This window comes from Euprymna scolopes, unplaced genomic scaffold, assembly GCF_053919585.1.
Source record: "Euprymna scolopes isolate OS-2025 unplaced genomic scaffold, ASM5391958v1 sca863, whole genome shotgun sequence".
NCBI classification, from domain to species: Eukaryota; Metazoa; Mollusca; class Cephalopoda; order Sepiida; family Sepiolidae; genus Euprymna; species Euprymna scolopes.
In genome coordinates, this window is record NW_027633950.1 from 7,501 (window position 1) to 17,500 (window position 10,000).

The following is a 10,000-nucleotide window of genomic DNA, read 5'->3' on the forward strand; positions in this document are numbered from 1 at the left end:
CGCCTCTTAAGCAAGTTTGACTGACGACTACCACGGCTATTCGGCTAGGTAGGTAGGTAGTCCTCCTCCTCGGCCACCTAGCCGTCGTCGTCGTCGATCGAGCGACCGGGTATATTCAAGACGCCTCTACCGACACCACCACACCAGCGGGCAGTTTAGCGAGCTTGCCAACTCCTCTGCCTCCTCAAGCGCTTCCAGACGCCTACCGACACCACATGCTGCTGGCTGGCTGTCTGTTGTTACAATGGAATTTAAAAAAAAAAACAAACAAAAAACCCCAACTCTATTAAGATTTTCGATAGTTGGAAAATAATAATAAATTAAGATTTTCGATAGATTGAAAATAATGATAAATTGATTTTAGCAGGGCTGCTGAGTTAGCTTATAGGAGCGAGCTAAAGTAAGAAAGAAACACGCCGAAACACACCGACCGGCACCCCCGACGACGACCACGGGTAAACGGCGGGACTAACTGTGACTCTCTTAAGGTGTGAGGAGGCTTTGCCTCTTAAGCAAGTTTGACTGACGCCTACCGACACCGGTCAGGTCGGCGAGGCTCCCGGCGGCCCCGAGCGGGACCACAGGTTGCGGAAGGCGTCCAAGTGAGCGGCGGCGACGCCAGGAGGCCCCCGGGGTCGACTCCGCGGCCCCCGGGTCGGTGTGCGGGCCTCCAGAGCTCGATAAAGTAGTGGTGTCGCTAGCGGTCGAGAAGGCACTTTTCGACGCCTACTGCCACCCCCACATGGCGGTAGGCGCAAAACTGGAAAATCGCCGACCAGAAATGTCGCTTCGTATAATCGACGTTTTTTTTGACCACCATTTTCAGGTGTCGGAGGTGGGTCTGGACGAATACCAACACCATTTCTGGGGTTTCACAACCGCCCGGCTTCTCCGACATATGTTGGAAAGGAGTAGCGATCGAGCGAAGGGGGCTGTCGGTAGGCGGCCGCGGGTTGCATGTGTGCCCGGGACAGCACCCCCATCCAACTAAGGGGTGTCCCCCGGGGGCCAGGGGGACCTCGTCCAGGTCGGCCGGGCGCTTCCAGACGCCTACCGACACCGGTCAGGTCGGCGAGGCTCCCGGCGGCCCCGAGCGGGACCACAGGTTGCGGAAGGCGTCCAAGTGAGCGGCGGCGACGCCAGGAGGCCCCCGGGGTCGACTCCGCGGCCCCCGGGTCGGTGTGCGGGCCTCCAGAGCTCGATAAAGTAGTGGTGTCGCTAGCGGTCGAGAAGGCACTTTTCGACGCCTACTGCCACCCCCACATGGCGGTAGGTGTAAAATCGGAATAGACCGGACCAGGAATGTCGAGGGGGAAAAAAATGACAAAGTCCTGGTGTGCCTAGGCGTCGAGAAGGCACTTTGCGACGCCTACCGACATCCCCATGTGGCAGTAGGCGTAAAACTGGAAAATCGCCGACCAGAAATGTCGCTTCGTATAATCGACGTTTTTTTTGACCACCATTTTCAGGTGTCGGAGGTGGGTCTGGACGAATACCAACACCATTTCTGGGGTTTTCCAGTTTGAAAGTTTTATAAAACATGTTCGGTAGGAAGCACACTTTGGTGTGTCGGTTCGTCGGAGCAGCGACTCTTTGCCTCGTGGTGGTCCGGAACGTCTCTACGGGCTTGTCGCAAAGGCGTCAGAAAGTGGCATCTCCGCCGCCTAGGGCTGTCACCGTTATCGCTGTCGCCGCGCTCCAACTTGTTTTGATCCGCCGCCTTCGTTCCTGCCAACCGTGCGCCCGCTCATCGTCGTTAGGTTATAATACGTGGTACGTGTGTGTGCTTCTCCGTGGACCTAGGGCTGCTCGACGTGTCGAACGATATGTTGGAACAACTAACGGCTCCTTTTCCTGGTTCCATAGTCGTCGTGGTACCCGCGTCGTCAGCCATATCTATGTCCACCATGTTTAGCCGATACGTTTGCTGCAGCTTCTGCTTCCGCCTCAGCGTTCGCCGCTCTCAGCCGCCGCTGTTGTTGCTGCCGTTCTGCCATTCAACCACTACCTGCGAATCTTTCGATGATCGGCCGAACGACCCATCGCTGTGCGACCGATAAATCCTCCGGATTAGGGAGAAACGCCGCCGCTCTCTGCCGCCGTCGAACGGAAAAACGTACATTGTAACGAACGAACGAACGAACGAACGAATTAACGAACGAGCGAACAAACAAACAAAAATAGCCGCGGGGGATGCACTATGTAGATCCTGATCCCCTTGTAACCATACGTACGTTGTTCGATGCTCTCCCGTCCTGGAAGTCGCCGCAGCAAACAGGAGGATGAGCAGCAGCAGGCGCCGCCGCCGTAACCGCCGCCTGCCTGCCGCCTCCTACTCCTGTCAGCGTCCGATCTCACAGCCGTGTGAACGTTCGCTGACACCCGATTTCTTTCCGTCTGGCAAAACCTTGGACGTCCCGCTCGCGGTACACGTGCTGCAGCGACTTCTCGTCCGACAACGCATAAGCGTCGACGTCTGCCGCCGCATCTTCTGATACGTGGACGGTGATAGCGCTAGTCCCTTCTTGCGCCACCTCCACCTTTGTTAGCGCCAAAGAAGATCGATCGAGCAGTCGTGGTCGCAGTCGATTAACCCGTTTTCACCGTCCGCAGTTCCCAAGCCGCCGATCAAGTCGTTGCTCTTCTTGTTCGTTCTTCCCATACCGTCGATTTGCACGGCTGCCGGATGAGCCATCCTCTGTCCGGCGAAGCGCTCACGTCAGTGATCGATACTTGCACCGACAGTCCTCCCGCTCGCGACTCGGTGCTCGAATCGGACTCGTTCGTTTTTATCTCGATGCGATTGTGAAAAGGGGGACCGGTCGTCAATGTCGTGTGTGTCGACGATGTTGTTCGCCCGGTCCGCCGCGTTGTTGTCGTTTTTTTTTTTTTTTTTTTTTTCCCCTAACGTTCGCCGTCGCACGGACGAAAGGGTGAGAAAAAAAAAAAAAAGCTCGAAAAAGCCGCCCAAAAAAATCGGACCGAGGAGCCGCTTGCGAGAACGCGCCATGTGCACGTTGTCTCTCCTCGGTTTTCCGAGCACGAACACGACGCCGGTCGGTCGGTCGGTCGACGAAGGCGACGACGAAGGTGACGGGAAAATTTACGCCGCCGCTGCCCTGGTCCAGCTCCTCCCCGATGACGGCTGTGATGTTGACGTTGACGTTGGCGACGACGACGACGACGACGGAGACGACGACGACGACGAGACGGCATCGATGGCGACCACGATGACGACGACCTCGACGAGTTCAGTCTGCACCTTGACCTCCGATGTCCGTGTGCACTGCCGTCGTGCTGTTTGTCGTTTGTCGTATGTATCGCTGTCAAGGGTGCCGTTGTCGTTGTTGTTGTCGACGTTGTTGCTTGCTCTCTCGTCTCGGTCGGTTGGTACGTTGATGACGACGACGACGACGAAGACGACGACGACGACGACGAGACGGCATCGATGGCGACCACGATGACGACGACCTCGACGATTCCAGTCTGCACCTTGACCTCCGATGTCCGTGTGCACTGCCGTCGTGCTGTTTGTCGTTTGTCGTATGTATCGCTGTCAAGGGTGCCGTTGTCGATGTTGTTGTTGTCGACGCTGTCGTCTGTTCTCTCTTCTCGGCCGGCTGTGACGTGGACGTTGACGACGACGACGACGAGACGGAATCGATGGCGACCACGATGACGACGACCTCGGCGAGTTCAGTCTGCACCTTGACCCTCGATGTCCGTGTGCACTGCCGTCGTGCTGCTTGTCGTTTGTCGTATGTATCGCTGTCAAGGGTGCCGTTGTCGTTGTTGTTGTCGACGTTGGTCGCTTTCGTTCTTTGAGTCTCGGTCTCGGTCCAAGTCAGGGGAGAAACAAAAAAGAGGCCATCAGCGCGGGCAGCGCGCTTCTTCTGACGGCGAACCCCCTCGAAAAATAAATAAACACGTGCCCGTCGTTGTAGTTGTCTGTCTTATGTCGGTCGGTCGGTCGGTCGGTCTGTCGTTCTGTCGAAACAAAGTCCCAAATTCCAACGATACCTGGTTGATCCTGCCAGTAGTCATATGCTTGTCTCAAAGCTTAAGCCATGCAAGTGTAAGTTCACGCCACGCATTAGAACGGGCGAAACCGCGAATGGCTCAGGAACCGGACCTAATCCTCGGGACCGTATTCCTCCTCGGAGGCGATGGATAACTGTGGCAATTCTAGAGCTAATACATGTGACACAGGCCGCGATCGGTCGGCGCGCCGTCGTCGCCACGCCTCGCGCGCTGGCACCCGCGTCGGCCGTTCCGGGTCGCGGCGCTACATATTAGACTGAGACCGATGCGCGTCATTCCGTCCTCCCGTCGTCGGCGTTCCCGCTCGCGGGTCCGTTCGGTGGCGGGGCTCATAGGGCGGCGCGCTCCGCTTTGGTGACTCTGGATAACTCACTGGTCGATCGCACGAGCTTTCACGCCCGGCGACGGGTCTCTCGAGGGTCCGCCCTATCAACTGTCGACGGTCGGTTAAGTGCCTACCGTGGTTACTACGGGTAACGGGGAATCGGGGTTCGATTCCGGAGAGGGAGCATGCGAAACGGCTACCACATCCAAGGAAGGCAGCAGGCGCGCAAATTACCCACTCCCGGCACGGGGAGGTAGTGACGAAAAATAACGACGCGGGACTCTGTCGAGGCCCCGCGATCGGAATGAGTACACTTCAAATCCGTTAACGAGGACCAACCGGAGGGCAAGTCTGGTGCCAGCAGCCGCGGTAATTCCAGCTCCGGTAGCGTATATTAAAGTTGTTGCGGTTAAAAAGCTCGTAGTCCGAACTCGGGTTCGTGGTCGCGCAAGCGGCCCCGGGGCGGCGGCGCCATCGTCCGTCGTTGACTTTGGTCGTCCGTTCGCATTCCCGGCCCTTTCCGCCGGTGTCAACCGCTAGCATACCCGCCACGCGGTCCTGCCGGCGAGGTGGACGAGGAGGTCGTGATCGGGATCCGGGAAAAAAAAAACAAGTGGTCGTCGGTTCGGTTCCGGGAGTAGTCTAACGGGGGGGTGCTACGTGTGTGTGTTTGGGTGCGTTCATTCGCATCCCCGCACTCTGACCCCCGCGCTTCTCTCCCTCTCCCTTTCCGCGCGTTCCTCTTTTTTTTTGAACCCCCCGGTCCGCTCCGAGTCCCTGCTTCGTGTCTTGTCTGCGCGCGTGTTGCGGTCGGCGGTTTCTCCTCCAAGGGTGCTCTTAACCGAGTGTCCGCGGCGGCCGGTACGTTCACTTTGAAAAAATTAGAGTGCTCAGAGCGGGCTGTTCAAGCTTGCATACGATAAGCATGGAATGATGGAAGAGGGCCTCGTCTACGTCTGTCGGTCTCCGTCTACGGCGAGGCAATGATCGAAGGGAGCGGTCGGGGCCACTCGTATTGCGACGTTAGAGGTGAAATTCTTGGATCGTCGCAAGACGAACTGCAGCGATGGCGTGTGGCAAGCACGTTTTCCTCGATCAAGAGCGAAAGTCGGAGGTTCGAAGACGATCAGATACCGTCGTAGTTCCGACCGTAAACGATGCCGACCGGCGATCCGCCGGCGTTCGCTTCCATGACCCGGCGGGTAGCCTGCGGGAAACCAGAGTTCGGTTCCGGGGGGAGTATGGTTGCAAAGCTGAAACTTAAAGGAATTGACGGAAGGGCACCACCAGGAGTGGAGCCTGCGGCTTAATTTGACTCAACACGGGAAAACTCACCCGGTCCGGACACCGGTAGGATTGACAGATCGATAGCTCTTTCTCGATTCGGTGGGTGGTGGTGCATGGCCGTTCTTAGTTGGTGGAGCGATCCGTCTGGTTGATTCCGATAACGAACGAGACTCCGGCCTGCTAACTAGTGCGCCGATGTCAGTGATTTTTACGGCGGGCTCGGCGTCCTCCGTGGCGCTCGGGTCCGGGTCGGTTTTCTCACGCACTTCTTAGAGGGACGGGTGGCAGAAAGCCACACGAGGCGGAGCGATAACAGGTCTGTGATGCCCTTAGATGTCCGGGGCCGCACGCGCGCTACACTGGAGGTATCAGCGGGGACTTCGCCCCGGCCCGAGAGGGTTGGGAAACCTCTGAACCACCTCCCGTGATAGGGATCGGGGCCTGTAACCAACCCCGTGAACGAGGAATTCCCGGTAGGCGCGGGTCAACAGCCCGCGTCGATCACGTCCCTGCCCTTTGTACACACCGCCCGTCGCTACTACCGATCGAACGGTCCGGTGAGGTCCTCGGATCTGGCCGACGACGCCGCCGGGCAGTGCGCGACGTGTCCGTCACGACACTCGTGCATCTACGCCTCGGCGTTCGATGCCTGGAGAAGACGACCGAACCCGATCGTTTAGAGGAAGTAAAAGTCGTAACAAGGTTTCCGTAGGTGAACCTGCGGAAGGATCATTACCGTTTTCCCGTTCGAGACTGGTTTGTTGTTTTCCGGCCTACCTCCTCTGTCTGTCGGCGTCAACGCCTCGAATGCGCGCAAACAAACCTATAAAAGGCGGAGCGAGAGATAGATTTGTGGTGACGCGGAGGTTTTTAAAGCCCCAGCTCTTCTTGCTTGCTTCCGCGTCTTACCACCTGTTTGTTTTTTCGCCCACCGCAAGTGATGGCCGCTTCTTCTTTGCCTTGTCGCCGCTTTATCGTTTTTTTTGTTTTTTTGCAGCCGCTGTGCCACCGCCGCTAGCTAAAAAAACAAACTACTCGCGACATTGCAATGCCGTCACGCCTCCTCGCACAGACCTCCTCGCACACTACTAAATCTATATAAACAAAAACTAATATAAAAAAACCAAGTGCTGAACCCTGGACGGGGGATCACTCGGCTCGTCCGTCGATGAAGAGCGCGGCCAGCCGCGATAACTGATGCGAATTGCAGGACTCAGTGAACATCGACACCTCGAACGCACATTGCGGCCCCGAGATCCCTTGTCTCGGGGCCACGTCCGGTCGAGAGGCGGAACGTTACATGTCTTTCTCCGTTAACGAAACGACATCTTGCCGTCCCCGTGCCCGCCCGGTCCTCGGCACGGTGGTAACCGGGACGTCGCAGGAGCGAGTGACGAGGGGGAAGAAAAATAAAAAAAGAATTGACTCCTTTCAATGTCTTTTTTTTTTTTAAAACCCTCTCCGGCCTCCTCCTTCGTCTCCCGCTGGCAGACCGCGGAGTCTTTTCCCTTTTCGACCGCGTGAAGAAACACTGTGGAGGAGGAGCAGGAGGAGTCTGTCCGAAAGCAGCCGAAGGGAGACCAAAAAAAAAGTACCGACCTAACCGACTGCCGACGTAAGCGCCGCCTGCTCGTCTCGCTCTCTGCCTCATGAAGGTGTCTCTCAGCGACGCCTCGAGCAGCGCGACGAGCACGGCCGTCGCACCGTAAAAAGGTGGCCGCGTCGTAGGCAACGCAACGTCGGATGGGGAGGACCCACGCTTTTTTTTAATTGTTGGCTTCTTCATTTTCGGTCGGACGGGCGCTATATCGGCCAGCCGTCGTCACACGGAGGGTACCGATCGAGATTCCTCTCCTCCAAACACCACACTCTACTAAAAACCGCCGCCCTCGGCTCGGACGAGACGACCCGCTGAACTTAAGCATATCGCTAAGCGGAGGAAAAGAAACCAACCGGGATTCCCTTAGTAACGGCGAGTGAACCGGGAGAAGCCCAACGCCGAATCCCGTCGCAAGTTAAAGGCTTCGGGACGTGTGGCGCATGGGTCGAAGGCAGCCGTTCGTTTTCGTCTCGCATAGTTCGGAGTTCCCTCGATCGGGGCCGCCCGCGGCGGGTGCCAGGCCCATTCGGTGCGGACGGCGAGCGACGGCCTTCGATCCGAGAGTCGGGTTGCTTGGGAACGCAGCCCAAATCGGGTGGTAAGCTCCATCCAAGGCTAAATACCGGGACGAGTCCGATAGTCGACAAGTACCGTGAGGGAAAGTTGAAAAGAACTTTGGAGAGAGAGTTCAAGAGAACGTGAAACCGCCCAGGGGTAAACGGGTGGGACCGCTCACCGCGATCGCGGGGGGACTCAGTCCGGTGCTGCCTAGGCTCGAGCCCAAACTCGATGTGTGTTCTTGAAAGAGAGGCCGTCGCGGCACAGGTCGTCGTTCGTCGTGTCCGCGGGGGACTCGTTCCCCGCGGTTCCAGCTTTTGTGCCCGCGTCGCCGACGAAGGAGACGGGCCGCGTGGATAGCGGGAAGGGAAACGTGGTGACGACCGCGGCGTCGGTAGGTGGCTGCGTCGGTTGGCTGCGACGGAGGGGACTCGTCCTCTCGATCGCTGCTGCCGCCGGGCCCTAACCCGCCGCATCCGTCGCCGCCGCTTCTTCTTTCCTCCTGCTCCCTCCGCGCGCGACTCCGCTGCACCCGTCCCCTTCATCATCGCTCGGCGTAATCATGGCGCGGGCGCTTCGGCGCGACCTCCGCGCGGCCGGCACCGGACGCACTTCCCCTCCGGTCCGTCGTCGCGACCCGTTCCCGGCGTGCAGGTCGAACACGCGGGTTTTTTTCCGTAGGCGGCAGGCGTTTCATCACCCTGAAAACCCCCGTCTTCCCACCTTGTGAAGTCGGGGGCCACCGGCCGTCGGGCCCGCGAACGTAACTGCCCCTTTCTGCCGGGAACGGAGGAAATCTGACACGATCCGTTACACGTGGCGAGCCGGTCCGTTTTGATCCCGCCGGAAGTCGCGTGCGGGCGACGCACTCTGTGTGTCGCTCCTTAGGCGCCCCACCGTCTCGGGCGCGTGCGCGATGAGAGGCGGGATAGGACTGGCGCGGCCTCGCCGTCACGCACCTCGCCGACGTTTCGGGTTCTTGTCGGGGGCAACCCCGCCCGCGCCCGTTTCCGTTTCCGGAGAGGTCGCTCGGCGACGCTTTTTTACTCGAGCCGCCCGCCACCCCGGGTCAGCGACGTGCATCGGCAACCCACCCGACCCGTCTTGAAACACGGACCGAGGAGTCCTGGCCGTTCGCGAGTCGTAGGGGCCACCTCTGACTAACCCCGAAGGCGAAGCGAAAGCGAGAGAGCGTGTAGGAGGGCGTCGATCGGGAGAGGTGTCGTGGCAAAGTCGTCCGGGGGTCGTCGGGGGGTGTCGTCGGTCTCGTGCCGTCGTCTTCTCCTCGCCTCACCCGCCTCCGAGCCGTGCCCGATCCCGCCGGCGCGGCGTTTTCGGCCTTCCGCCGTCGCTGCTGCGGTGCCCGCAACTTTTCCTTTTTTCTCTCTTCCCGAGAGAGATAGGAGAGGGAAGGCTCGTGGCTGACGTGCGGTTGTTTTTCCCTCCTCCCCGAGAGGGGACCGGCGCATCATCCAAAAAGGGGAATTGCCGGGCGCCAGCTTCCATATCCTCCTTCCGCCCATCGGTGAGATCCCGCGGCTTGAACTAGTCCTATTTTGTCGTCGAGTTTAGGCGCTGCGCGCGGGCGCATCACCCCCGGGTCGGTTTCCCCTTTTTCCGAGTACGACTCGGCCGACTCTGGCGTAGCGAGCGACCAGGGACCCGAAAGATGGCGATCCACGCCCGGTCGGGATGAAGCCAGAGGAAACTCTGGTGGAAGTCCGAAGCGCCTCTGACGTGCAAATCGATCGTCGGAACCGGGTGTAGGGGCGAAAGACCAATCGAGCCGTCTAGTAGCTGGTTCCCTCCGAAGTTTCCCTCAGGATAGCTGGCGCTCGATCGTCGCAATTCCATCCGGTAAAGCGAACGATTGGAGGCCCCGGGGCCGTTCACGGCCTCGACCTACTCTCGAACTCGGAACGGGTGGAACGGGCCGACTCTCCCGAACGACGGAGCCGACCCATCCGGCCGCCGCCGCCAGCACGCTTCGCTGGGCGGTTGGTCACCTCGAATGCGAGTGCCAAGTGGGCCACTTTTGGTAAGCAGAACTGGCGCTGTGGGATGAACCAAACGTCCGGCTAAGGTGCCTAACGCGACGCCCATGAGATCCCCGAAAGGGTGTCGGTCGATATAGACAGCAGGACGGTGGCCACGGAAGTCGGAATCCGCTAAGGAGTGTGTAACAACTC

General features: G+C 59.0%; 2 non-coding genes and 1 pseudogene across 2 annotated transcripts in view; all 3 read left to right on the forward strand.

Annotated features, from left to right (window-relative positions):
• Positions 1 to 4,017: 4,017 nt before the first annotated feature.
• Positions 4,018 to 6,388, forward strand: LOC145276359 (small subunit ribosomal RNA; annotated as a pseudogene).
• A 398-nt stretch (positions 6,389 to 6,786) lies between these two features.
• LOC145276358 (5.8S ribosomal RNA) lies at positions 6,787 to 6,944 on the forward strand. Its single transcript, XR_013867949.1, has one exon. It is a non-coding gene; the product is annotated as a 5.8S ribosomal RNA (ribosomal RNA).
• A 593-nt stretch (positions 6,945 to 7,537) lies between these two features.
• LOC145276360 (large subunit ribosomal RNA) overlaps positions 7,538 to 10,000 on the forward strand; it is a 5,728-nt gene continuing 3,265 nt past the window's right edge. Inside the window, exon 1 of the ribosomal RNA XR_013867950.1 lies at positions 7,538 to 10,000. This exon is cut by the window's right edge and continues 3,265 nt beyond it. This is a non-coding gene — a ribosomal RNA (large subunit ribosomal RNA).